The sequence below is a fragment of the Eumetopias jubatus genome, unplaced genomic scaffold, assembly GCF_037043125.1.
Source record: "Eumetopias jubatus isolate StellerSeaLion01/CBP00866 unplaced genomic scaffold, mEumJub1_p1.0 scaffold_156, whole genome shotgun sequence".
Classification (NCBI taxonomy): Eukaryota; Metazoa; Chordata; class Mammalia; order Carnivora; family Otariidae; genus Eumetopias; species Eumetopias jubatus.
In genome coordinates this window covers 171,575-198,384 of record NW_028274962.1, presented here as the reverse complement: position 1 = coordinate 198,384, position 26,810 = coordinate 171,575, and the positions used below count along the sequence as shown (strand labels likewise).

The 26,810-nt window shown below is 39.1% G+C and overlaps 1 long non-coding RNA gene across 2 annotated transcripts in view; it reads right to left on the bottom strand.

Moving 5' to 3' along the window:
* Positions 1-26,810, bottom strand: part of LOC148161560 (uncharacterized) — a 43,073-nt gene that overhangs the window by 14,454 nt on the left and 1,809 nt on the right. Inside the window, exon 2 of one of the 2 annotated variants that reach the window (XR_015767519.1) lies at positions 26,495-26,726. This is a non-coding gene — a long non-coding RNA (uncharacterized LOC148161560). Of the gene's footprint in view, positions 1-26,494; positions 26,789-26,810 lie in introns of those variants that run through there. The other variant, XR_015767520.1, reaches the window with a different exon arrangement.

Sequence of the window (26,810 nt, the reverse complement as noted above, 5' to 3'; positions counted from 1 at the left end):
AGTGAGCTGCTTACTAGAGTACTCTGCAGCTGTTGGTGCTGGACTATGTGTGTGCCTCCCAGATGGTAGGTATTGAACCGCTGGCCACCTTCTCGGGGCTCTGTCCCACCAAGACACTGTCTGTTTCTTCCCATCAGGCCTGTTGCTGAGATGCCTCAGGCCCTTGCATTCTCCCATTATAACAGCATTCAAGTGAGTTCTCTTCAGGGCAGACCAGCTAGCCCCAGTGGGGAGGTGGAAATCGGGAGGCAAGGGTCCTTTCAACTGCATGTCTGACACTTGACTTCAGACAGTCAATTACTTCAATTTAAGAGACTACCATGCACAGACGGAGTTTACAAAGATGTCTGAAGATCATTTCTATTCCCTAAGAGGTTCTTGTCTGGTTGGAAAGACAAGACACCCATGAAACCTTCCGTTTTGTCTCCAAAGTATTTCTCAAACGTGCTTCCTTCTTTCCATCTCTGCAGCCACACATAGCCGGTGCACTCCGTTGTTATGCTCTGCACTTGAGTTCTGGGTACTCCCTCTCTGCAGCCACACATAGCCGGTGCACTCCGTTGTTATGCTCTGCACTTGAATTCTAGGTGCTCCTCTCTGCAGCCACACATAGCCGGAGTACTCATCGTTATGCTCTGCACTTGAGTTCTGGGTACTCCTCTCTGCAGCCACACATAGCCGGTGCACTCCGTTGTTATGCTCTGCACTTGAATTCTAGGTGCTCCTCTCTGCAGCCACACATAGCCGGAGCACTCATCGTTATGCTCTGCACTTGAGTTCTGGGTGCTCCTCTCTGCAGCCACACATAGCCGGAGCACTCATCGTTATGCTCTGCACTTGAGTTCTGGGTGCTCCTCTCTGCAACCACACATAGCCGGTGCACTCCGTCGTTATGCTCTGCACTTGAGTTCTGGGTGCTCCTCTCTGCAGCCACACATAGCCGGTGCACTCCGTCGTCATGCTCTGCACTTGAGTTCTGGGTGCTCCTCTCTGCAGCCACACATAGCCGGTGCACTCCGTCGTTATGCTCTGCACTTGAGTTCTGGGTGCTCCTCTTGCCTGGACTACCGCAGCTTCCTATCTGCTTCCACATTTCTGGTCTTGCCACTTCTGATTTATTCCCTCACAGGAGACTTCTTTTTCAAAATTCATATCAGATCATAGTGTTGTCTTATTTAGACCTTCTTGCTGGGCATTGAGTTCAACTGGACATTGAATTCAACTGGACACTTTACCTTGACTTCTGTGGAGCTGCTCACTCTTTTCCTGCCTACCTCTCCTTTCTCAGGTTGTGATGCTCTCCCCTTACCAGCCGTGAGGCATCACAATAGACTATCTGATCCCTCAAACCTGGAACGTCTTTCCCACTCTGGGGCCTGTGTACATGCCCTTGGTCTGGAATTTTCTGCTTCCCCACTGTGCGTGAGGCCCTGGTCTTCACAGGGCTGGCTCCTTTCCTTTCCTGAGGACTCTGCTAAAATAGCGTTCTCTGTTGTCTCTAAGAGCCTTCTCTGAAACAACTTTCCTGGCCATTCCACTGTGGGGCATTATAGGTTTCCTTCATAGACCTTATCACAGATTGCATTGATCACTTATTTGTCTGTCTCCATCACTGGACTGTAAGCTCCCTGAAGTCAGGCACCATGCCCTCTTCAACATTCTATTCTTGCAACCTCAATATCTTTCCAGCAGAGTGCCTGATATATAGCAAGTCTTCAATAAATATCTTAACGCTAAACAAATAATGGCAGGGCGCCTGGCTGGCTCAGTTGGTCGACTCTTGATCTTGGGGTTGTGAGTTTGAGCCCCAGGTCGAGGGTAGAGTTTACTTAAAATAAATAACATTAAACAAAACAAAACAACAAAAAATGGCTATCAGCTGGGCATGATGTTCTGTAGGATGATTGCTCTCTCTCTGTGTAAGTTGGCAGATCACTGAGAGATTTTATTAATTGTATTTCTGATAACTGTGCTCTGTGCTGATTGTTTTCAGGATACTTTTATACAGTTAAGACCATTTAAAGACAATTAGTTAATTAAAATGACACAAAATCCTAAAATCAGTTTAAGTGGTATTTTCTGTCAGATATATTTGGATTTGTCAGGCAGCTGGTATTTATCAAAAACTCAGATTCATAAAGTGTGTATGCCTGCTTCATTTAAAATCGGTGTTGAAATTGTAGTCTCCTTGTCCTGAGAAGCATCCTTAAGAAAGACAATTGGACTTTGAAGGAAATGGCACTTCTTTCCTAAGGGCCCTGCGCAGAGCTACTCTGTCAGACCCCTTCCAGACAACCTGGGAGCTGAGGGTGGCTCTCTGGTAAGTTCTTCTCTGGGAAGCATCGGATTGTAGCAATCTCCCGGGGTGGTTATAAAAGACAGCTTTCTCTGTTGCATCAATGAACAAAAGATGGTTATTTTAAACATGTGCTGTGGACTGCTTACTAAAATCCCTGCCTTAATGGGTTGTAGGTCATTGTACGAACATGCTCTACGTAGGACCAAGTGCAATGTATATTTCTGAAAGAGCAGCTGCCTCATCTTTTCAGCTGACCTGATACTGATTCATCATCCTTGCTGGATTCAGTGGCCGGCTTAGTGGCATCGGAACATGGGCTCGATGCCTGTTGGCAGCTCCGGCTGTCTGGGTGCCTTTCAGTTTTATCCCTTTGATTGTAGAGCAGTTTTGTGTTATTGATAAATTACAGGTATGGTACTCAGAGGGAGGAAAGGGGCAGCTTAGAGTGAATGGTGGTGCCCTTGGGTATGACGCTCACTTGGACTCATCCATTAGACGATCCTATGTAGCGAAAGGTGTGTTTATAGGATTAGTTATTAATCACAAAACAGGATAGGAGTTACTTGACTGCTAATTATAACACTGGATGAGCACATAAAAATCATAATAAACAATATCATCCCTGCAGGACCCTTCACATCAAATCTGTCCCGCCAGACAAATAATAGTTATTTACATAACATGGAGTCTTAAAAAAAAAAAAGATCCTAAAAAACTAGCAACCACCAAAATAAGCAAAATGGAAGCTAATAAAAATAAGTACCTTAAAAAAATCACTGCAAGCTATGTTTTCTGTAATTATACCAAGCCCTAGAGTTTTAACCATGTAATAGTAATTTTTCCGTGTTTTTGCCGTTATTGTCCTTTTGATTTACTTAACTATGTCTAACTTGAATAAACAATGTTAAGTGGGGAAACAGATGCGATTAAATAGCCTGTAATTATGTTTTTAGTCAACTGCTACCATCACAGACTCCTCCTGCTACTCGGACCAGAAAAAAAGTGACCTAACTGATTTCACCAACTGCTTTGCCAGGCCCTGATGCAGAATAGATGGCCTTATTAAGCAATCAAAAAATCAGCCATTACAGAGGAATGGTAATCAGCAGTGTTTATACAGCTCACACGCTAGCCCCACAATACACAATCAGGACCGTGAATTCTGCTAATTGGGTACCTTCTGCGTCCAGAGGTGCCTGCAAAGGGAAACAAAAGGGACTCGAAAATTAGTGTTTGTAGCAATTAGTTTCTGTCTAAAGGCTTAGCCCAGTTCGGGGAAACCATGATTCAAACAGGGATTATTATAGCAACTTTGGTATTTAAATGTCTTCTGCCATTATTTGAGGTAGGATTTAGCTTTGCGAAACTAATGCAGAATCGTCCTCTTTTTTTATTTACTTAAAATGATTTTTGTTTTTAACTTCTCAAAAATCAAAACCATTAAGCCATTTGCCGCTTTAAATTTTCTGGCATTCAGTGTTTTGTTGTTGTTGTTGTTGTTTTTAAAACCTATGATCTTGCTCAAGACCATTTGAAAAGACTGTTAAATACATGTATTGTTGAGGAGCTCCGTTCAGGGGAATAATACAGTGGAGTTTGTTGTGCCATTATTTCGCTCAGAATGCTCCATAGTTTAGTGGGGGAAATACAGGGTATAATTCTTGGTGGAGGAAAAAAAGGACAGCAAGTGTTTTATTTATAAATGTATGTACAAATTCCCATTCTAAGTAATAGCACTAAAATGTCCAGGAGGAGAATGTAGGTTCTCTGTGTATATTTTATCTGAGTAAACTAGCAGGGCATTTCCAAATGGGCTCCACTGAAAGCCCAATGGGTTTTATAAAATTCATTACAAAAAGCCTTTTGCCCTTTTCTTCCCTTTTAGTCTTTAGCATTTCTGATGTAATAATCAGATAGACAAATCTCTGTCTTTGCTTCTGTCATTATAGACTCCCTGCTGTAGATGCTCAAAGGGCAAATTAACAGTAGCACAATTCAAGGGACCTCTTCACCTCCCATGGAAAGCATCAGCTGCAGGTTCTTGCTTTCTTGAAGCTCTCCACATGGTTACAGAAGGATCATAACGACGATGATAACAACAACAAAAGATTAAGGAGAGGAAAGGCAAAACCATGTGATTCAGAAGACCAAAGAAATATTTGATGTTTCATTTTCTGTGATTTTAAAGGCTACATGAGCAAATGACAGTTTGTCTTTTTAAATTTATTAATAATTTGCTCTCTTTAATTACTTAAATGATGGTTAATCAATGTGTCAATAAGTATAGTAAAATTTTTATTATTAACACCAAATTTTACATTATTAAGACAGAAATTATAAAAAGAATATTGGTACTTTGGAGACAATCAGAATGATAAGTATGATAGTTTTAGAGACACTGTAACAACATTTTACTCCTGACTGATTACATTACATATTGATATTAGTGAGCATCAGTATGTAGTGCAATCAGTCAGGAGAAAATGAGTGAAATGTGAATTAATGAGAGCTAATTGTATCATATAATAGCAAGGACACAGAATCTATCAATTAAATTAGTTTGAGATGAAACAAATATGAATATAATAATGTTTATAATAATGAGGCAATTAGAGCTAATGAAATAAATGTTAATAAAGACTAGGATCCCTAGCCCATTTCTGCCCTTCTCCTCCTGATTCCTTCAAACTTTGGGATTCTTTTCAGCCATTGATGCTCTGTCTGTATTAGAGACATGGGGGGTGAAGAATATCAATCTTCACAGTCTGCACGTTTCTTGATCTCAAACTTTCAGAAGGCTCCTCATGGTGTGGCATACCTCTTGCCAAGGTACTCATCTCTGATGAATAAATCATATCTATGGAACTTTTGCTTTCATATGCTGTCTTTTCTTGATCTGGGATAGAAAACTGGCACTTGTCATAAGTGTGGGTCTTTTCCTTTTCTGCATTTTGGAGAGTTGATGGCTCAGGTTTAGTGCTTCTCCATTGTGTAATCCAATTGGATTCTGCTTATTAGCTGCTTCCTTGGTGTCCTTAGGTCTTTGACGTTCATTCCACTTAATTCCTTGATACAAAGAGTCACAACTATGATGGCAAAGCCTGTTTCTTAGATATCTGGGTAGGAATGTACTCTCTAGGAGAAATTATACCCATTATCTCACAGGAGATGATTTTGGAGACCTAACTTCAGTCTGGTAGATTATTGGCATCTGTCAATAAAGTAGGACCAAAGAAATTGGACCCATATTCTATATTGCAATTTAGATTTGAGCACTTTATATATAGGGCAGTGGGGATGAGTATTGGGGAAGATGAAGCAGCAGGATATTTTGATCAGCTTGGAAAACTCATCCATTTAGCTAAAAAGACTATATCTCCCAAGGAGTGATGCATTCATACCAATTATGGATTAAGAAAAAAGGTTTTTTTTTTTTGTGGTTCATGGCTATTATGAACATTGCCTAAGTATTTAAAGGGAAAAAATGTAAATTTTAGAAATTTCCACTTGATTATCTATTTGGATGTTACTCTGGTTGGTGTACTTGTACTTGTCCTCAATGTAGCCTAGGGTTAGTTAGTGTTGATGAATGATATTTGATTCAAAGTAGGTAGAACTTTGTGCTGTGAAAATGTCAACCAACTTTCCCATTTGGCTACCATGTTTTTTTTTTTTTTAAATCATGTATATCATGCGTGTTTTTGCTCTTTTGTATCACATTAAAAAGACATCAGAATGAGCTGTGAGTTAATGTTTCACTTGTAAAAGGTTATGGATTACGCTCAGCTGGTTTCTCAGGCTGACACAGGGTTCATGATTAGAAGAATGAAAACAAACATGAATTGAAAATGCCACTAACCTTTATTGGGCCCTGAGAATCCCAGAGCCTGCATGACAGGAGGTTTTCCTGTTTTCAACAGTATAAGGAAAATTGAAACAAAACAGCACGGATCTTGGCTATTTACATCTTTTAATGAATGCTGTTCACGTTTGGGTTCCTTTGTCCGTCTCCTAGTTTTCAAGGGTTTAGCTGTGAAAAGTGTGGGTGGTATCACATACTCTTATAAACCATGGAGCAGACATCTGTCTAGGATGCTTTTTCCTCCAAATTATGCTCAGTGTAAAGGGCATCTATACAGCTGTGCATGTATAAGGTAGGCAATTATCTAATCTCAGTGTTCGTCAGCACTAGAGTTGGAAAGTATTTTCAGGTATACTATAAGTAAAGCTGTGTGTTTAAGTGTGTGTGCGCTGAAGGGATATTTAAGATGAGATCTCACATCTTCCACATGATGGGCCCATTAGGTTTGAATCTGATAGTGCTGTCTTTGAAAAACCTTTTGTGACTGGTAAACAAATACATTCACACCATAGGTCCCAGACCTTCTTCAGACTAGAGGGAGGTAAAACAGACTTAAATAGTCTGTTTATATGAACTGTAGAGAGTTTAGAGATTAAACTGTGATCCAGGAGATAGCACATCTGACCAGCAATAACTTGTTCGAGCTCTCAGTTTCTATTAAGATTTATTGTCTTTGTTTCTTTACAGTGACTTGGGCTTGGTTGTTCTTGGCCTAAATATGAATAACCTTGCAGTAACTGAAACATTAGTCTGTTTCTTTCCCCCTTAATTTCTCTTCCTGTGACTGCCTGATCTGGTACACCTTGTGACAAATTGTACTATACTTTTCACTGATTTTGTAGGTAATTTGATAAAATACTACAAAAAGATCACTAGGGAAATCTCAAAATAAAACATATCCCTTCATCTGAACTGTACATACATAGAGGATGAGAAATTTTAGACTTTTACAAATGTATTTTCTTGTTCCTGAATTAAAATGAGTTCTATCGACCCATGCTTAGTCCTAAATACTACTATTTCAAGGTGTAACTCTCGTCTATATGGATTGAATGACATTCTTTGGCAGTGTATAAGTATTTGGGAAACACGAACCTGCACCTTTTTATTCTCACTTTATCTAATTATATATTGTTCTTTTAATACAGAATTTGTTTTGCATTTTCAAAGATCAAAGGATTCTTTTGGCCAGAAAGTGTTTCCACTTAAAAATATGGACAATTTTCTATTTTTATTTAAAAGTAGTCTTGGTAAAATTATATCTAATTAATAATAATATGATAAAGCAAAACTTACACCCAAAGATTGAGCATTAAGACCAGCTTTATTTTTAAGCATAAAGTTAGGAAATTTACTCGGTGGAAAGAGAGTTACTTTTAGTAACATTATTTTTTACGCAAAAGTGATAATTTTGTTATTTCTGCAATTTAAAAGATTCATGCATATAACATTCTTTTATTTCACAACAGTGAAGTAGGCTTTTTAAACTTAAAATCGTATTTCCCATCTGGAAAAATGTATATTTTTTTCAGGTAAACCAAATTAATCAGGTTTCAGTCCTGAAGGATTGGAGGACAGGAACTGGGCTCTAGTTTTAACCTTGTGCTTGATGACTTATGTAACTTTGAAAGTCACATAAACTCTCTTTATTCAAAATTCCTCTTTATTGGCTTGTTTCCCCCCTGTAGCAGTCAGAATAGTCTAGGTTATACTGCAATAACAAATAAGTCCTAAATCTTAATAGCTTAATATAACAAAGGTTTGATTCTCATTCACATACTCGGTAAGGATCAGTTGTGAGCTGTGTTACATCATTGTTGATATTGTCCTAATGCTAGACCCTATGTTGATGGAGTAGCCTCCATCTGGAACATTGGCCATTGCCAAGGCAGAGGGAAAAGAGAATACGAGGAAGCACATACTAGTTGTTAAAGCTTCTGCTAGCACTCTTGGCCAACACAGGCCAATCTAGCTTCAGGCATCAGAGAAGTACAATTCTACTGCTTCACTGAAGGAGGAAAGACACCGCTACCTATTAATAGTCTTAAGACCACCATATACTCGGTGAGCGCTGTGAATTGTACAAGACTGATGAATCACGGATCTGTACCTCTGAAACAAATAATGCAATATATGTTAAGAAAAAAAGAAGAAGAAGAAGATAGCAGGAGGGGAAGAATGAAGGGGAGTAAGTCGGAGGGGGAGACGAACCATTAGAGACGATGGACTCTGAAAAATGAGGGTTCTAGAGGGGAGGGGCGTGGGGGGATGGGTTAGCCTGGTGATGGGTATTAAAGAGGGCGCATTCTGCGTGGAGCACTGGGTGTTGTGCACAAACAGTGAATCATGGAACACTACATCAAAAACTAATGATGTAATGTATGGTGATTAACATAACAACAAAAAATTATTTAAAAAAATAAATAAAAGTTCCAGCAAAACAGGTTTTAAAGAGCCAAAAAAAAAGACTACCATATACTCTTCCCATCCACTACCCTACTTTTACTTACTTAATAATGTAATCACATTATAAAGTAATATGCTGAAAAAATTACTAAAATTAGAAAAAGCTCCTTACAACCCTACTACGCTTACCTCCTTACAACCCTACTACCCTTACAAATCAAAGCTGTCTTATTTGTTCAAGTTTATTTAAATGCTTTGTCAATGTACATAATCTTTATGTAGTTATATTGATTTCTTCCTGTTTGCCTTGGTTAGACAAAGTTACAAATGACTCTCTAATGCTAGTGAGTGTGATTGTGGAAGTTTGTTTTAAACCTTATGTTGCAATGGTTTTCTAGCCTGTCTGTGGCTATAATATCTTAGTTATAATTTTGAATAATGAAACTAATATAAAAGAGAAGTTGGAGATAAGTGTATAAGATGATAACATATATGTGGAATATCTTGAACGACTTTACAGAAGATTCCATAGTAGTTAAAAATATTTTCATGTGTATGAGTATTATGATAGACTCAGTTTTTAAAAAGAATCTGATGTGGGCCTGTTTTCCTAAAATTTCAGTTAAATTATATCATATTTCAGCTAAAGTATATTATTTTGAATATAAAACCTTATATTTAGGTTCTTTTATTTGGATGTGGAAGGGGTACAGGGCTTGATTTATGCAGGGCTGTGCCAAGCCAGGATTCTCTGAGGAGGAGAGCCCATGAATGAGAGGGTGGGAATAGAAGAAATCCTATTGTACAATATATCCAGTTTAAAGCTTTAATTTTCAAAGTGTGGTCATGCAGTGGTACATAGGCTGATTTTCTTTCGTTTTAATGTTTGTTGTAAGAGTATTATTCTGCTAAAAACCTTGACTTTTGTTATGAATAAAACATTTATTTGTGATAGGTAAAATAAAGCTCATTGGGGTCTTATCAGTAGCAGTGCCATTTTTTTTTCCTTTCAACTCTTTCTGGAGAAGTTGTTGGGAGTAATACTAATCATGAGTGGGTTTGGATGGTCCAAGCAACATTGTACCCCAATGAAGTGGTCTTTGGATGGAAGGGATGGAAGTTTGGTAACCACTGATTTGTACATATGTCTGCCTTTTCTTAAGAAAATCCCCAGTGCCTAGAACAGTACCTGGTACCTAGCAGACATTTAATAAGTATTTGTTGAATGGGTGAATATCTAAAGGTTGAAGCTAGAAACTTTCCTTACTTCCTGTGGAAACTAAGAGATTTTTGTTTCAGAGTGATGCTTTTGTCAAATCAATGTCCAGTGTCAGCATCCTTGGGGAGTCATTGCCCTGGACAAACTGTTGCCTAGAAAGATATTAAAATGGAAAAATAGATCATACCGCAATTTTCAAGGATAAGTTTGTGCAGTGATAAACAGTCTTTAAAAATTTTTTCATTGTCCATACCCATTAGGATGGATACAGTAAACAAAAACAAAAAACCAGAAAATAACAAATGTTGGCAAGAATGTAGAGAAACTGAAACCCTTGCTCATCGTTGATAGGAATATAAAACAGCATAGCCACTGTGGAAAATGGTACAGTGATTCCTTAAAAAATTTAACACAGAATTACCATATGATTCATCAGTTCCACTGCTGGGCATATTCCCAAAAGAACTGAAAGTAGGGATGCAAACAGATATTTGTACACATATCTTCATAGGAGCATTATTCATAACAGCCAAAGGATGGAAGCAATCCAAGCGTTCATCGATGGATGAATGAATAAGCAAAATGTGGTATGTACACACAGTGGAATATTACTCAGTCTTAAAAAGGAAGGAAATTCTGACACACACTGCAACATGGATGAACCCTGAAGACATTACGCTAAGGGAAATAAGCCAGTCACCAAAGGACAAATCCTGTATGATTCTCTTATATGAGCTACTGGAATAGTCCCATTGATAGAGACAGAAAGTAGAAAGGGGAGTGCCAGGTGCTGGGAAAAGGTGGGAAGAGAATTATTATTTAATGGGTACAGAGTTTCAGTTTGGGAAGATAAAGTGGGGGAGAGGGATGGTGGTGATGGTTGACAGCAGTATGCATGTACTTAATGCCACTGAATTGTACACTTAAAATCGTTAAAAGGATAGGGCGCCTGGGTGGCTCAGTTGGTTAGACGGCTGCTTTCGGCTTGGGTCATGATCCTGGAGTCTCAGGATCGAGTCCCGCATCGGGCTCCCTGCTCAGCGGGGAGTCTGCTTCTCTCTCTGACCCTTCCCCCTCTCATGTGCTCTCTCTCTCTCATTCTCTCTCTCTCTCAAATAAATAAATAAATAAAATTTAAAAAAAATCCTCAACTTCCTTTAAAAAAATGTTAAAAGGATAAATGTTACGTATATATTTTTTCACAGTGTTTCTTTTCATTGTTAAGGTTGCCAGTGACCTTCATGTGGCTAAATCCAATGATCAGTTCTTAGTTTTCACCATCGTGGGCCCAGCAGCATCATCTGACACAGATATGTTCCCCATTTCTTGAAATACATTCTTCATTGGGTTTCCAGTGAATCACAGTATCTTGGTTTTATTGTTGTTGTTTCTTTTGTTCCCTGTCTCACTGGCTAGTCCTTCCCAGTTTTATTTGCTGTATCCTCATTTTCCTGATACCAAATGTTGGAGTGGGCCTTTTCTCTGTGTGTCTCAACTTGCTCTTTAGGTGGTCTCATGACTTGACATATCATCTATATGTAGATGACCTAAATTTGTATTTTCAGCCCCTGCTTTTCCCCTGACATTCAGACTCCTGTAGATATTTTTAAAATGACATCTCTCTTTAGATGTTGATAGGTATTTCAAATTTAACATATAAAAAGCTTGATTTCTTTCCCCTCCTAATCTGCTTTCCACTCATGGTTCACCATTTCTGTAAATGGCCAAACATTTTACCTAGTTTCACATGACAAAAAAATCTTGGAATTATTCTTGGCTCTCCTCTTCATTTATATCCTGTATCTAATCCACTGACAAATCCTGTTGGCAGTTCTACTTTCAAAATAAATCCCGGATCTGACTGCTTGTAACCATTTGTACTTCTAGTACCCTGGTCTAAGCCACCACCATCTTCCTCCCGGACCATTGCGGTAGTCTCTCGACTGGTCTCCCTGCTTCTACTCTTGTCACTACTCCCTTCCCCACGTCTGTTCTCTACCTAGGATCCCTAGTTCTCCTTGAAAAATCTAAATCTGATCATGGCAAATCCTCTGATGCTTCTGATCTCACTTAGAGAAAACTTTAGGAATAAAGAATCTGATCCTCTTAGCAAAATATAATCATTCTTTTGTCAAGTAGAGTTTTGGTCGGGTTGCTGTGTGACTCTTTAAGCCCATATAGAATGATTCTCTGTGATGGAATATAATCCAGAATTCACAGAGAATGGGTATTTTGCCAATAAACAGTTTCTTACTCTCCTTTCCTCGGGTCACACATTTTTCTCAAGTGGCCTACTCATGTGATGATGATAAAGCTAGTAAAAAAAAAAAAAATCACACCCCCTTCTCTTACCTTTCATTATTTTCAACCCAGTGCCAAGATTAGAATAGGAGCAAGGAGATGTTTATATTTTGGCTCACTGCTGTCAAGTTAAAGAGTAAATTAATTCACTTGTCTTGCTTTCTTTGTCAATGATTTTTATTAAGTGTTTTTTGAGTGTTCTCTTAGTAGGTCCTTTTGAGCCCTCAGTATTTTGGTTAAGACCAATTTACATCATGTTCCATCATTGACTTGCTTTTTCTCTGCAGGTTACTAAGAGAGAACCTGGGTCATCGTGGTGTCTCTTACCTTCCGAGGGCCTTGTACATCTGAGAGATGGGGTAGCAACATCTGAAGTAGGGCCGTTGAAAATGAACCTTCTCAGGCAATTTCCTGGGTTGTCACCTCAGGTGGTCTCTGCAGCATACTTTCTGGTATTTGATTCTAGTTTGTTTTAAGTGTCCCCTATAATTGGACATACATGTTATGAATAAAGAAAGTAGTTGTTTTGGAGCATGCGGGGTCAAGTCAGTGAGCCACCCCCAGTCATGCATGGTGCCTTCATAGTGTGGGCAGGGAACTGAGACACTTTCAACTCCTTCTCCCAAGAATATGCCCCCACATAGTCTAATACATTAGTTACCTGGTTATTGAACCGTATATTAAATCTGCGAGAAGCAAAGATTGTAATTTTTCTGATACCTAACAGAGCAGCTTCAAAGCAAATCCGGTGGTATTTTTTTCTGCATTCGTGCTCCTGTTTCAGCTCTTTGACAGGAGAGCAATGTCTTCTGATTGGTCCAGGTTGTTATTCCAGAGAGAGATTCTTTTTTTTTTTTTTTTTTTTTGCAGGATGTAAACTGGATTCCCTAAAGCGCAGGAAGCACAGACCTAGTTTTTCTTTGAGCTCTTGTGACCTTGGAGATGAATTTTCGCAATATGGGAGCAAAGTGTGACAGTATTCGTAGAGGGAAAAGGCTAGCTAGCTGGCAGCTCTCGAATTGGCTTCTAGAAGTGTCCCAGTGTCTCAGTCTGACTCACAAGCTGCCCACCGCTGTTCTGAAGCTTCCAGCACCTTTAAATGGTGCTAATTATTTGAATATTGCTTCACTCCTTCCAACCCCTTTAGGTCTTGGGAAAAAAAGAAAAGATAGATTTTATTGGTGGTGAGGGTGGCTAAGTACACACCACTGGAAAATGACGTTTTCTATTTTCTCAGCCGAGGCAAGCCATTAACGAGCAAGCTTTCCATACACTTTTCCCCAAATTTAACCTGGTGGGACCATGCCTGGCCCCAGCTAAATATGTTATGCCCTGATGTTTTGGGAAAAGAAGAAAATATTCCAGCAAGGAGTCCAAATATGGTACATAGTTATTTAGACTAGCCCTAGGGGTGTGCTAACTATAATCCTAAATTTAGGCATATCCTGGAACGATATGGCATGTGATTGGTGATTTTGTGATGTTTGTGCATTTTTATGCCCTTTCTGGCCTCACTGCCTTTGCAGATACACACTGGACTAAGTCTAGCTTTGTGTGCTTCCATTATTTTATCGGTGACAATTGACTCAGAGTTTTACTTTGAATATTATGAGGAATTCCCCTTGCTATTCTTGCTTGAAAAGGCCTCTATTATCTATTATTATCTATTATTAAAACTAGAATTCTAGTTTTAATGTTGTTTCCTTCTGTTCATTCACAAATTTTAGTGAACAGCCTCTATGTACCAACCACTGGGCTAGTTGCTGGTTTTATAGTTGAAAATGATGTCTGCACTCATGGAGCTTACAATCTATTGGGAAAACATACAATAACAATTGTACATATAATTATTTGATTCCCCTTGTAAGGAGTCCTTCATGGGTTGGCTTAGATTTCACTTTTTCAAAAAAATGTTTTTTTCTGTTGTGTTTTCAATTGCTTTGATAACATACAAATTTTCTTTTGAATTATAAATAGAAATCCTGTTCTCTTGAAGTAGGGTTTATACATTTAAATTTGGCTTTTGATAAAGTTCAGCTAGAGACTGACTGTACTTACATGCTGTTGGAAATAAATATTAGAGATTTGATGATATAATAAAACTTGACAACTATTCAGTACTTCTTTCTATATATGGAAAATACTCTTCATTATTAATAAGTATTTATTGAGGGATTTATTTGTGTGTGTCACTGTGCTAGGGGATGCACTGTAGGGGATGCATAAATATTATCTGCAAAATGCTTCCTATATAATAAGTGATATAAAACATGTAAAAAAATAACCATAATATAAGATAATCTATGATAAATGTCTTAAGAATGAACAGAAGAACAATTAAGAGATCAGAGGAAAGAGGTTTCCATTTGATTACATGAGTGATCGAGAAAGCTTTATGAAAGGGGTTATGTTTCAATTAGTTTTGAAGGATAGGTAGATTTAATTTTAAAAATCTAGTTATGATAGCTCATTTTTAAAAACTTTGAACATGTATCTAAAATCATAAAGAAGAAAACAAAGAGCACAGCTGAGCCCCTCCTAGGAGGCCTGTGTGGAGGAGGAGCATGTGCTGCTGGAAGGGTAACAACACCCCTGTCCCCTTTCCTCCTCTGTCCTCAGGGGTGATGGTCGGGGTCATTGCACTTGGCCCCCACCCCGATAGCGCTGGCCGTCCCGGAATGGTTCCCTGCCTCCCTGAGTTGGGGAGTGGTGATCCGTTTGGTTGGAATGTTGCCAAGTCACCAGGCATAAGTGAGAAGGAAAAAGGGTGACACAGCTGCAGAAAGTGCCAAGGGTTGGGTTGGGGGGGGGTAGTGCCCTGCATTTCTCCCATGTGGTGCAACAGAAGGATCTGAGAGTATCGCTTGGATCAAGTGGACATCGCAGAGGGCTGCAGGACTTAAGCCGGCTTGCTGCTCCCCAACCACTCCTGAGGACTGTTAGCTGAGCAAGGGAGCCCTCGAGGCCAAAGGCCACGGGTGGACTGCTGAGGCAAGGCAGGGCCTGATAATGGATGACCAAGTCGGGCTTCAGACAGATGTCCCACCTCACGGCACTGTGCGAAGGCCTCCAGAGATCCACAAGCGTGCCCCACGAGACAGCTGGCCTTTGAATCCAGCCACAGAGGTAGAACTGTGATCCGGTGAGGTTCGGTAACAGTGAGGACAGTGATGGCCTACACCAAAGGGAAAGGGGTTCCTTTCCTCTTTTCTGCTTGCTCCACACAGCAAGGTAAGCAACTGGAAGAACTGGCTATGAGGGTGTGGTGCACAGCTTCTCCCAGACCCGGCTTCCAGAACCAAGTCTAGCCAGCACTAGGGAAGAAGGGAGAGGGGCGGAAAAAGGTGTCTGGTAGAAGGAAGGTCTTAACGTGGAGACGAGAATGGAGTTTTATGAGGAATAGGAGTCTAGAGAACTGGAACGAGAGTGTTGTAATACTCAAAAGGGAGTGAACATTTAGGGAATTGGGCCTGTCTTTGGATGAGCACACCACTGAGGGCAAAAGGGTGTGGGAAGGAGCACTTCACCAAGGAATCCCGGAAGGGGGAGCTGGGGGAGGGAGGAAGAGGGGGGAGGGAGGGAAGGGGAACTGGGAAGTAGAGAGAAAATAGGTCACCTAGAGGTTGTTGGTTGTAGGAACAGGTGGGGGCATGAGCGTTAACCTTGCTGTTCTCTGTATTCTGATGTGTGTGGGAAGAATTCTAGCAAAGAGTTTAAAAATATTGGCCTTAACTTACTTAAAAAAACTGGTTTTTAGAATACATTATGTTTGGATATATTCAATCCATTTTTTATTTTTTATTTGCAATTTGTAAAGCATCATGATTTTATCTTCTAAAATTCTTCAGAGGCACCTGCGTGGTTCAGTCGGTTAAGCGTCAGTTTTCAGCTCGGGTCATGATCCCAGGGTCCTGGGACCGAGCCCCATATCAGGCTCTGCACTGAGTCAGCAAGGAGTCAGCTTCTCCCTCTGCCCTTCCCCCAGCTTGTGCTCTCTCTCTCTCTCTCAAATAAATAAATAAAAATCTTAAAAAAAATTCTTCATATCTGTCTTCACTTTTATTTTCACCTTTAATTCTTTTTTCTCTTACATTTAGAAATATGTTACTTTTTAATATATTAATAGAGTCCTCTTCTTACCTTTTTATATTTCTGAGTTTCTTATTTCCTAATCTTTTTTTTTTTTTTTAAAGATTTTATTTACTTGACAGAGAGAGACACAGTGAGAGCGGGAACACAAGCAGGGGGAGTGGGAGAGGGAGAAGCAGGCTCCCCGCGGAGCAGGGAGCCCGATGTGGGGCTCGATCCCAGGACCCCGGGATCATGACCTGAGCCGAAGGCAGACGCTTAACGACTGAGCCACCCAGGCGCCCCGTATTTCCTATTCTTGATATTTCAAATATTGTCTAAGTTTAAACTACTCTAAGCCTTTATTCTCTTTATTCTTTCTACCCTTAACTGTCGCTTTTTATTTGTTTTTCTTTCTTAATGGTTTACATTATTGATTTCAGTCTCTTATTTTGTCATTCTTAATGTTCTCCTTTACAAGGTGTTTTTACTGCACATTGTCATCACGTAAGGAATAACTATAAACAGAACTGAATGGCTGTCCTTTCACCATTCTCCCCAGAATCAAAATCCTCTGTGTTCCCTTCCCTTCCCCACCTTGTGTCCCCCCCCCCCGACCCCTACTCTCTTTTCTTTTTAGTTTTCCAAAAATTATTTAGGCTAAAAGTATTTCCTAAAAACTCTGCTGATCTTATTATACAGATCACATGTTTGATTTGCTAAATGTTGTGAATTCTTCTATGATACACCTGATCTCCGCATGTTTTCTCAAATATGCAGTCCTGCCACATCACCTTTGGCAGTTTGTGTCAGTATGTAATTGTTTGGTGTGTCTCGGCCTCAGATATCTGGTCTTATCCTGGCTTTTGTTGAGACCCATTTTGAATATTACTGCTATTCTGACTGTAGTCCGTTCTTAATTATTTGCAATAATAGAAGTCTAGAAGTAAGTTTAAAAATTATTATTATTATTGCATTTTGATATGTTTGTGCTCATATGGTTACTTCTAATATTCTCTTCAAGTCGTTGTAAAGAGACCTGCCTCAAGAGACTCAGAAAATTCTCTTTTGCATTTTTTCACAGTTTCCTTCTTTCTAACACTTTGCTGTCTCTATCCCGAAGAAGTGCTTCTGTGTTCTTCGAAACCTTCTTGGAAAGAAAGATAAATTTTGTGTTTTTAAAATTTCCATTACGAGTTATAGAAGACAAACAAAACTAAACTAAAATTTCAACAAAACAAACAGGTATAAAACATAGATAAAGAAAATGAGATTTACTTGGAACCTGTCTCTACACAGGGCAAACTAGGTTCTTAAAAAGTGGAAGACCTATCTAGCATGGTAGACCTTTTGAAAAGTTTTAAATCAGTCTTCTACAAGAAACTAAATTTGCATGCACACGTGTACAGGCTGATTTATTTATAGGACTTTGCACACTACGAGCCGTTCAGTTTTTCAGCGATAGAGTCCTATTAACCAAACTTTTGACAGTTGTATAGATACACTATTTTATTAATCTGCAGTAAGAAAAATAAAAGGGAAGGAGAGCACTCTCTCTGTAGAGCTACTTCAAAAGGCACCCAAAGTTTCATTTTCCTATGTTCCGTCCTAACCAACAAGTTCTTTCTTTAAGGATATTATACCTTTGATTAGCTTAAAGCCAGGTTTGAATTCTTCCTATTTCTGGCCTAGGAAATGTTTTGTCTTGATAATACCTATTAGGTATATCTGATTCTTATGTACTGATTTTCAGTTAATTTTCAAGAATCTTAATTATGACCCTAAAGCCTACACTGAAAAAAATATTACACTATGCTTTGCAATAATGTATAAAATAACACACATTATTTTATTTGGTCTAAGATGCTAAACGGAAAACTATGTAAAAATTATGAATATATGTGTACACACACACACACACACACACACACAACCATTTTTTTTGCTCGTTAAGATAAATGCTGTTAAACTCCCTTGATTGGGGTGTTTTGCCACTGTTTTTGACGAGTTGAGTAAAAGATCCCAGAAAGCACTTGTTGAGAGCATTAACAGGTAATTGTGCCCTGGACTAATGTTCAGCTATAAGCCTTGATGTTTCAGTCCTACCGCTCCACAGTCTGGTAGAGGCTCCAGCATAGTTAGGACATCATTTAGTGACCTCCACTGATTATTTCACCACTTAAAATGTTAAGGTAATTCACAAATAATTAATGAGTGGTTGCTTTCTAATTATATAATAAGAAAAATGTACCATTTATGTTTTAGAAGTTGATGGTAAAGAGGTTTAAGATGATCAAAATTGTATTAAATTACAACTGTGATCACAGCTCTACTAGCACAGACTCATTTTACATGACACAGGATACTGGTGGCCTCCTGGTAGAGTGCTGTATTCCTCCCCCAGCTAGGCAAACATGATTTGCAACTGAATTGCAATCAGCTCTAATAGTATAGTATCTTAAAATTTAAAAACAAAAAACAAAAACCCATTTATCTACAGTGATTTTTTTACAGTGATTTTAATTAATGGAAAAATTATTGCAGAGCTTCACTCAAGGCCTGTACATCTGAGATGGTCAGTGAAAATTTGTCGATGGATTAGACAGATGACTGCACTTCATCTGCTCACTGTCCGATGGCCCAGGTAGTCTGAAATATGGCATTATAGGAACAACTAGTTTCATAGGAGGCAAAAAATATTCATCTTAAGGTTCCATGTCTCTGTGGAAAACTATTATGTAGAAAGATTAACTTTTATTTATTTATTTTAAAAGATTTTATTTATTTATTTGAGAGAGAATGAGAAACCACAAGCAAGGGGGAGGGGCAAAGGGAGAGGGAGAAGCAGGCTCCCCTCTGAGCAAGGAGCCCAATGTGGGACTCAATCCCAGGACCCCGGGATCATGACCTGAGCCGGAGGCAGATGCTTCACTGACTGAGCCACCCAGGCGCCCCAGAAGATTAACTTTTATATATTCTCTTCCCTTGCTGAAGGCAACGCCTTGCCCAGTGCCACTTTTCTACTGCATTTCACTGAAACATAATAAAAGTCGCTGAGTGTTTGCATACTGAAATGTGTGGTTACTCACAGCACTTTTATTTTTTTTTACTGTGAAAAGCATTTTTTTCCCCAAAGGGGTACGTGCACCCCGATGTTTATAGCAGCAATGTCCACAATAGCCGAACTATGGAAAGAGCCAAGATGGCCATCGACAGATGAATGGATAAAGATGTGGTATATATCTACAATGGAATATTATGCAGCCATCAAAAGGAGTGAAAAGCATTTTAAAAAGAGTTTTTTAGATGACCTTTATATTTATGAAAAATGTCAGAAGGGCCAAATCACACACACTAAAGTTTATTTATTTTTAGTAATCTCTACACCCAACGTGGGGCTTGAACTCACAACCCCAGGAGCAGGAGTCACCTGCTCTTCTGACTGAGCCAGCAAGTTGCCCCACAAATCACACAAATCCCCCCTTTCGGCTTTTTTACAATTAAAATTTAACATTTTCATGCTCCATCATTAATAGTCTTCCTTCACATCAGAGGAGTGGATTGGGGCTTGCTAATGGAAGACCTCAGTGGGTGCTCGTTGTCTGGAAGCCTCTTTGCTTGTTTTTGTGTTCTCCGTGTTGACTACCACATGCTTGCCACTGCTTGTCACTAGCTCCTCCAGACTGAAAACCAATCGGATCTGTTCTTGGTTCCCAAGCTTTGGTAGCTGCCATGGGGGTTGGATCAATGAACTCAAAATTTGAGGTCTCAGATCTCAGAATGTGGGCATTTGGGATGCCCCATAAGCTCCCCACACCAGTGTAATGTTCCTCCCAAGCAACTCCTACTGGGCCATTTCCTATTCTTTCCAGTAAGCGAGGGGCAGTTATACCATAAACATTTTCTGTATCAATGAATAACCGACCATAAACTCACGTAGCCTAAACTAGGTCTTTTTTTTTTTTTTAAAGGGGAACCCAGGGGCACCTGGGTGGTTCAGTCCGTGAAGTGTCTGACTCTTGATTTCGGCTCAGGTCATGATCTCAGGGTCGTGAGATCGAGCCCTGCATCAGGCTCCACAGTCAGCACAGAGTCTGCTTCAGATTCTCTCCCTCCCTCTGTGCCCCCCCATGTGTGCTCTAAAATAAAATAAAATAAAATAAAATCTTTAAAAGGGGAGCCCAGAAAGGAATTTCAAACTTGATTCACATTAAACAGAGCAGATGTCCTTAGACGTCAGCAAATCTTGCTGAAGTCTAGTGTTTCCCCCTGTTTTCAACACTTGGAAACTCCAGGGAGCTTCTCATTCTTGCACCCTCAGTAGAACTTGCTTTCTCTCATCTTGCTCTTATCTCCTTGGTCCCTCAGTAGTCTCTTGCCGCCTTCCAGCTGGAACCCTCCAACAGTGACCGCTCTCTCCCACAGCAAAATGTGTGTTCTGGGAGGATGAGTCTCTTCCTGTACCACCGCCCCCCCCCCCCGCCATGACCTTAACTCTGATTCTAGGGTGAATTTGTCCAAGGAAACATTTGTACAAGGTACACAGATATGAGAATGTGTACAAGTTATGAGACAGAGAGGGGAGAAAGCTGGAACTCCCTCAAATAAATAATTTTTATGGTATCACTGTGCACATCTATTTAGGCTTCAAAATGGTTTTTGTTGTTGTTGTCTTAAATGGGTGCATTCTGTGCCAGTGGACCATACTTTTAATGTTTTCTCTTGTGGTTGGCATTTAGAATGTTTGTCCTTTTGCAGGAAGCACTACAAAGAATATATCTGTGCTTATGAGGTTTATTCTCTTGTTGAATTAAATAAGATAATGTATGTAAGGTACCGAGCACAGTAAATAGTGGTTTTATTTTATTTCCTAGGATAAATTTCTAGAATACTTATTATTAATTAAAATGTATGTACAATTTACTGGCTCTTTATTGATAGGGTCACGTTGCTTTCCAAAAGGGTTATACAACAGTTTTAGCCACATTTTAAAACATATGCCACTGTGCCTCATGTTTGTTATGAATACCAGCAGGAATGACCTTTGCTCCTTTGTGTGTATTTACTCTTTCTGTGAGTTGTTGTTTATAGCCTTGGCCTTGATGTTCTTCTTAAAAATAGCAATGCTACTATCACTTATGGACAGTTTTTCTTATTTGAATGTCAGCTTTACCTTTGTGACCTCTACATTTCAAGGATAGGAAAGTTGACGTTCTCCGTCGATCTGACAATCATTCTATTCTCTATCTGCTAATTTTTCAAAGTATTATCTTTTCTATCCTTATCTCTCTAATCTATCTGGAGTTTATTTTCTTAAATGGCATAAAGTGAAAATCCCTATTTTAATGGAATTTTGATTTAATCACCCAAAACCATTTGTTCCATAATTCTCACCTATTTATAACATGCTCTTTTATAATGTATTCATGTTTAAACAGTATAGTTGGTATATTTTCAGTCTCACCATTCTGTTCTACTGAGCACAATGTGCAAATGGACACGTTTTAATTCTTTTTGCTTTATAAATAGCTCCTGTAGAAGTTGGTTTTGTGTCTTTCTTACTATGTTGTCTCCACTCAGACAAAAGCTGGACAAATTGTTCATGGTTAGTGCCATAAGGCATGATTGTGTTGAATTGTTACAGTAATAAAGTTGTTTGGATTTTTACTCGTAACCAGACCTCAAAATAAATGTCATTATTCTATATTTTATCTCCACAACCTCTTATGGCAGGTTATTTTTGGAGGGGGGAGAGTGGTGCTCTTAAATACCAAAGTATCTCCAATCTTAAAATCTTCTCTATTTCTCTAGAGCTTGTGGTTTGAACTACATAAAATTTCAGAAGCAACTGTGGCTTTCTGGTATTTGCCACCTAATGGCCCTTTTGTATATTATAAGAATTCCAGATTGTCACTCCAACCCCTTTGGGATATTTTAGAGATAACCATGTGTGTGTTTAACCAAATTTTGCTCAGAGAAAAGATTTATATATTTTGTTCCTGGTTTTAGATACTTCACTTAAGTGGTACCTGTAGTAAAAGATAGAAGACTGAGCATATACTTTATCTCTGCTCTTTTCCAAGTTTCCACTGAAATTATAGAATAAAGAATAACTTCCTAATTGTACTGGAAAACAGGAATGGTGACACAGTGTCCACTGTGGATAAATGGAGGAAAATGTTCACTTCCATACAGTTAGTAAGAGTTTAATTGCCTTAGTCATTATTTGGAAGGCAAATTTGGCTGTAAATACCAAAATTAAAGTGTATCCTTTGAATATGCCCAAAGGTGTATTTGTTAAGATATTCAACAACCTTTATGATCATCAAAAGGAAAATCATTAAGTAAATGCATGAATGTGTACATCCATATATATATTATTTGTATGATTATATTTTATGAACATCGTATATACATAGTAGTGTATGTATGGCATTAAACTGTTTTGAAAACATCTGCATACTAAGTTCTGAGTAGGGCCACCATGACAGGGGAGTGGGACTTGGTTGAAGGGTTGTGAAGAAGAAAGATGCACTTTAGCTTGTTTTTGCTGTATACTTGTAGCGCTATTTGAAAATTTTTCAAGTGAGCATCAAAAAATCAAATGATATGCACGAGGTTTTCTGTAGCTAGTTTTGTTTTTCCATGAATCTGTCATCTCTTGAATTTCTCTTTGCTTATTCTGATTGTAGATGATACTATCTCGTGATTTTCGTCAATCTTAAAAGTAGTGTGACTCTTATTTTATGAGTAAATGGTTAGGATGACCTTTTTCTCTTGCTATGGTTTCTGAAAGAGTGTAGACCATTAAAAACATACTGTGAGTTATTTGTTCTACATTCTCTTGAGACAAAATGTTGCGCTAGAAACTAGGTTCAGTTTTTAAATAACACAGTTGTTTTAATATTTAAGTGTTTGCAGTACCCTGGATGCATTATCATACGTAGACTAGACATGTTGCGCATTCAGTATATCTACAATACAAACTGAAAACGCACACGGAATGGGGAACCACAGAACGAGCAAACGGATTTTATTTATGATGATAGTCCTTCTCAGGTCCTGTCTCCCTCTTTTGATCTAGGTGAGAGCAAGCTGGGAACATAACTAAACCAGTGCCGAGTGAGACAGGAGAGAGGATGCACAAAACCCCCTGATCCTAGCCAACTAGATTTTGAAGTTGAAGTTAATTAAGAGCAATATACAAATAATCTCTGCAAATGGTGACATTTATAAATGGATTTTGAATATTCTGAAGCCGTTATGTAAATCACCAAGAGTAAGGCTCTAGGGGAAATGTAAAACATGCAGGCTCACCTTTTAATACCTTTTGGTAGTGTTTTCATTAGACTTAATGCTTGTGGGGGGACCGTGTATCTGGAGGTAATCTGATGACAGACATGTTGTAGCCCTGTGAGAGGTGGAGCCCTAGAGGAGGGGGCTGCCGAGAATGGGACCTGTCGGTCAGGGTCAATGACAACAATAACAACAAGGAAACTGCTGACATTCTCTGTGGTTCTGTGGGAGGTTCTGAGCCTGCCCTCAATGAAAGAAGCAGAACTAACAAGACGCCGAGGAATCAGCACTTGAAGAAAGGGCGAGGCCTCAGTGCCTGTGAAGGTTCACTCCTAGGATGGGCTTTGGGAATGGGGATGACAAAAATGATAACCGTGAAGCTGTATCATTTAAGTGACATACGGCTTTCAAGGAATTTTAGTTCATGGGATTTCAGTAGGACAAGTAGCGGGCATGTGGTAATTGCTGTTAATATATAGGTGGGGAAACGAAGAATATTTAATGATATTTCGACGATCATACAATTGGCCAGTGATGGAACCGGGAACTAATTCCAGTCATTCTCGTTCTTACTTTTATAAGATATCTGCAGATTTTAGGGGTAGCAACTTCTGGCACCGCTGCTCTAGAAGCAATTCTGATAGCACGTGATATAATTCGATCATGAATACTTCCTAGCTCCCCTCTCCAAACATTGGCCTCTCGGTCCTTGCACATTTTTCCTCTTTCTCCTTTGTCATTGGCAGAGGTGGACTTCTTACTAAGACCTTTTGCCATTTGCAACCACGTGGATGGAGCTAGAGTGTATTACGCTCAGTGAAATCAGTCAGAGAAAGACAAATACCATATGATTTCACTCATATGTGGACTTTAAGAAAGAAAACAAATGGACATATGGGAGGGGGGGAAAGAAAAAGAGAAGGAGCCAAGTCATAAGAGATTCTTTTTTTTTTTTTTTTTAAATTTTCTTTATTTATTCATGAGAGAGAGAGGGAGAGAGAGAGAGAGAAGCAGGCTCCCAAGGAGCAGGAGGCCCGATGCGGGACTCGATCCCAGGACCCTGGGATCATGACCTGAGCCGAAGGCAGATGCTTAACCATCTGAGCCACCCAGGCGCCCAGTCATAAGAGATTCTTAACAATAGAGAATAAACTGAGGGTTGATGGAGGGAGGTGGGTGGGTGGGGATGGGCTAGATGGGTGATGGGTATTAAGGGGAGGGCACTTGTCATGATGAGTACCAGGTGTTGTATATAAGTGATGAATCACTGAATTCTCCTCCTGAAACCAATATTGCATTGTATGTTAACCAAGTAAAATTTAAATAAAAAAAAAGAAAAACAAAGACAATTTCATCTTTCTCTCCTCCATGATGTTTTTTTAAACATCAATTTTTTTAAAAAGTTTGTATATATATCCGGATCACTCCAGAAATCATTAGTTCTCTTACGTGCTGTCAGCTCTATCCTTGTTAAGTACTGCTTTTTTGGGCAGGGGGAGGGGAGAATTGTGCTGAGCTATTTTATGTAGCTCAGAATTGGATTTCTAGAGTCTCAGAGACTTAGGGAACTGGAAATGTGCTCTACATTTTGCCTATCAACAAAGCTTAATCAAGAATGCATTCTTTGCCAGCAACATTCAAAACAGAGATGATTCCAAGCTGTGGCTTGGAAATAAACTCCTTTTATTGCCTTTCAATTTATAGTGTTCTTTGCCTTCATTTTGCACAAATATTCAGGGAATTTTCCCATTTAGAGAACCTGATGCACAAATTAAGATATTTCAAGTACAGCCATTCATGATCTGTAAGGAAAGTAATACAAATTGACATGTGATACTAGTCTGAGTTCCTGACAACAATCAACTTCGAATATGTTCCTACATATACTCATGTGTCACAAGGAGGTTGTTTTTAGATTAACAACCGTAATTTAATGAGACTAATTTATTAATCAGACCTCAATTTGCAAACTTGTGTTTGTAAAAAAAAATCACATGTGTGGTATTTTGTGTGTTTTGTTTGACTGTGTGTTTTTGTTGTTGTTGTTGTTGTTAGCTTTCTTTGATTTTTCTCCCCACAAGTAATCTCATAGGTTATGGCTAGCAGAATTGTTCAAAATTAATTTTGAACCCTAAGACAAACCCTAGGTTATCTGGTTCATAGCAGCAGAATTCAGTAACATTTAAGAGCAATATAAATAATTTTCAGAATGCTCATGAGGATGGAACTCTTGCTCAATTTAAACAATTCAGAATTTTGGAAACTGGTATTTGATCTGTCAGTCTGCTTGTTGGAATAACGCTTCTAACTAAACACAGAAAAAAAATTAACTGGAAGAAATGTTTCAATTCACAGAGCCAGAAAAAATAAAATAAATCTCAGATACCTACATTAAATTAACCCTGGATTTATCTTGCTAACATGGCAAGTCATTATATACTTAACACAATTGAGATACACGGTTTTGATGAGCAGACCATTTCTTGAAACAATATTTTCACAGTACATGAAATATAAGAGCTTGGGATAACACCACATTAACCCAGAGGGAGACAGTCATTGAAATGCTCGTGATTTTATATGGGAGGCTGAGCAGAGTAAAGCTGAAGATTCTAATATACAGACAGACAAGCTTCCAAGCTGTGACAGATGTGTTCTCAAAGTCCATTTAAAAGTCAGTAGTTTCTAATTCAGCATTTTCTCACAATAATAATAGTGAATTTTCAATACTGTTATGCATTAGGCAGTTTCTAAGTGCTTTATGTGAATTGTTTCATTTAATTCTTTCAAAAAGTCCTAAGACTTAGGTTATAATTAACCGAATATTATAGAAGAAGGATCTGAGACACAGAGATTAAATTGTCTTGAGGTCACACAGCTAGATCTCAGGCAGTTTGACTTCAGAACCTGACTTTTAACCACTTTACATGGAGGTGATGATATTAATCATGATCAGGTTCTATTCTCATGATCTATTACTATGTAAACAGTTGACACCCCCGTCCCCACCACCTGCCCCAAAAGACAGCTGTATTTTACTCACAATTTTGTGGGTTAAGAATTCAGGAGGGGCTCCTCTGGGCAGCTTGCATTTGCTCCAGATGGTGTCAGCAGAGGTAGCTAGATTGGTGCTGGGGGATTCCCTTCCAACGTGGTCACTTACATGGCTGGCAATTTGGTATTGGCTGTCAGCTGGGAGCTTGACTGGGGCTATTGGTCAGGATCCTTGGTTCCTCTCCACATAGGGTTGCTTAGGCTTCCTCACAGGACAGTGGCTGTATTGCAAGAGTTGAGTGTTCTTAGAGAGAGGAAGTGGAAGCTGCCAGTTTCTTATGGTCTAGGCCTGGAAGAGTAGCATA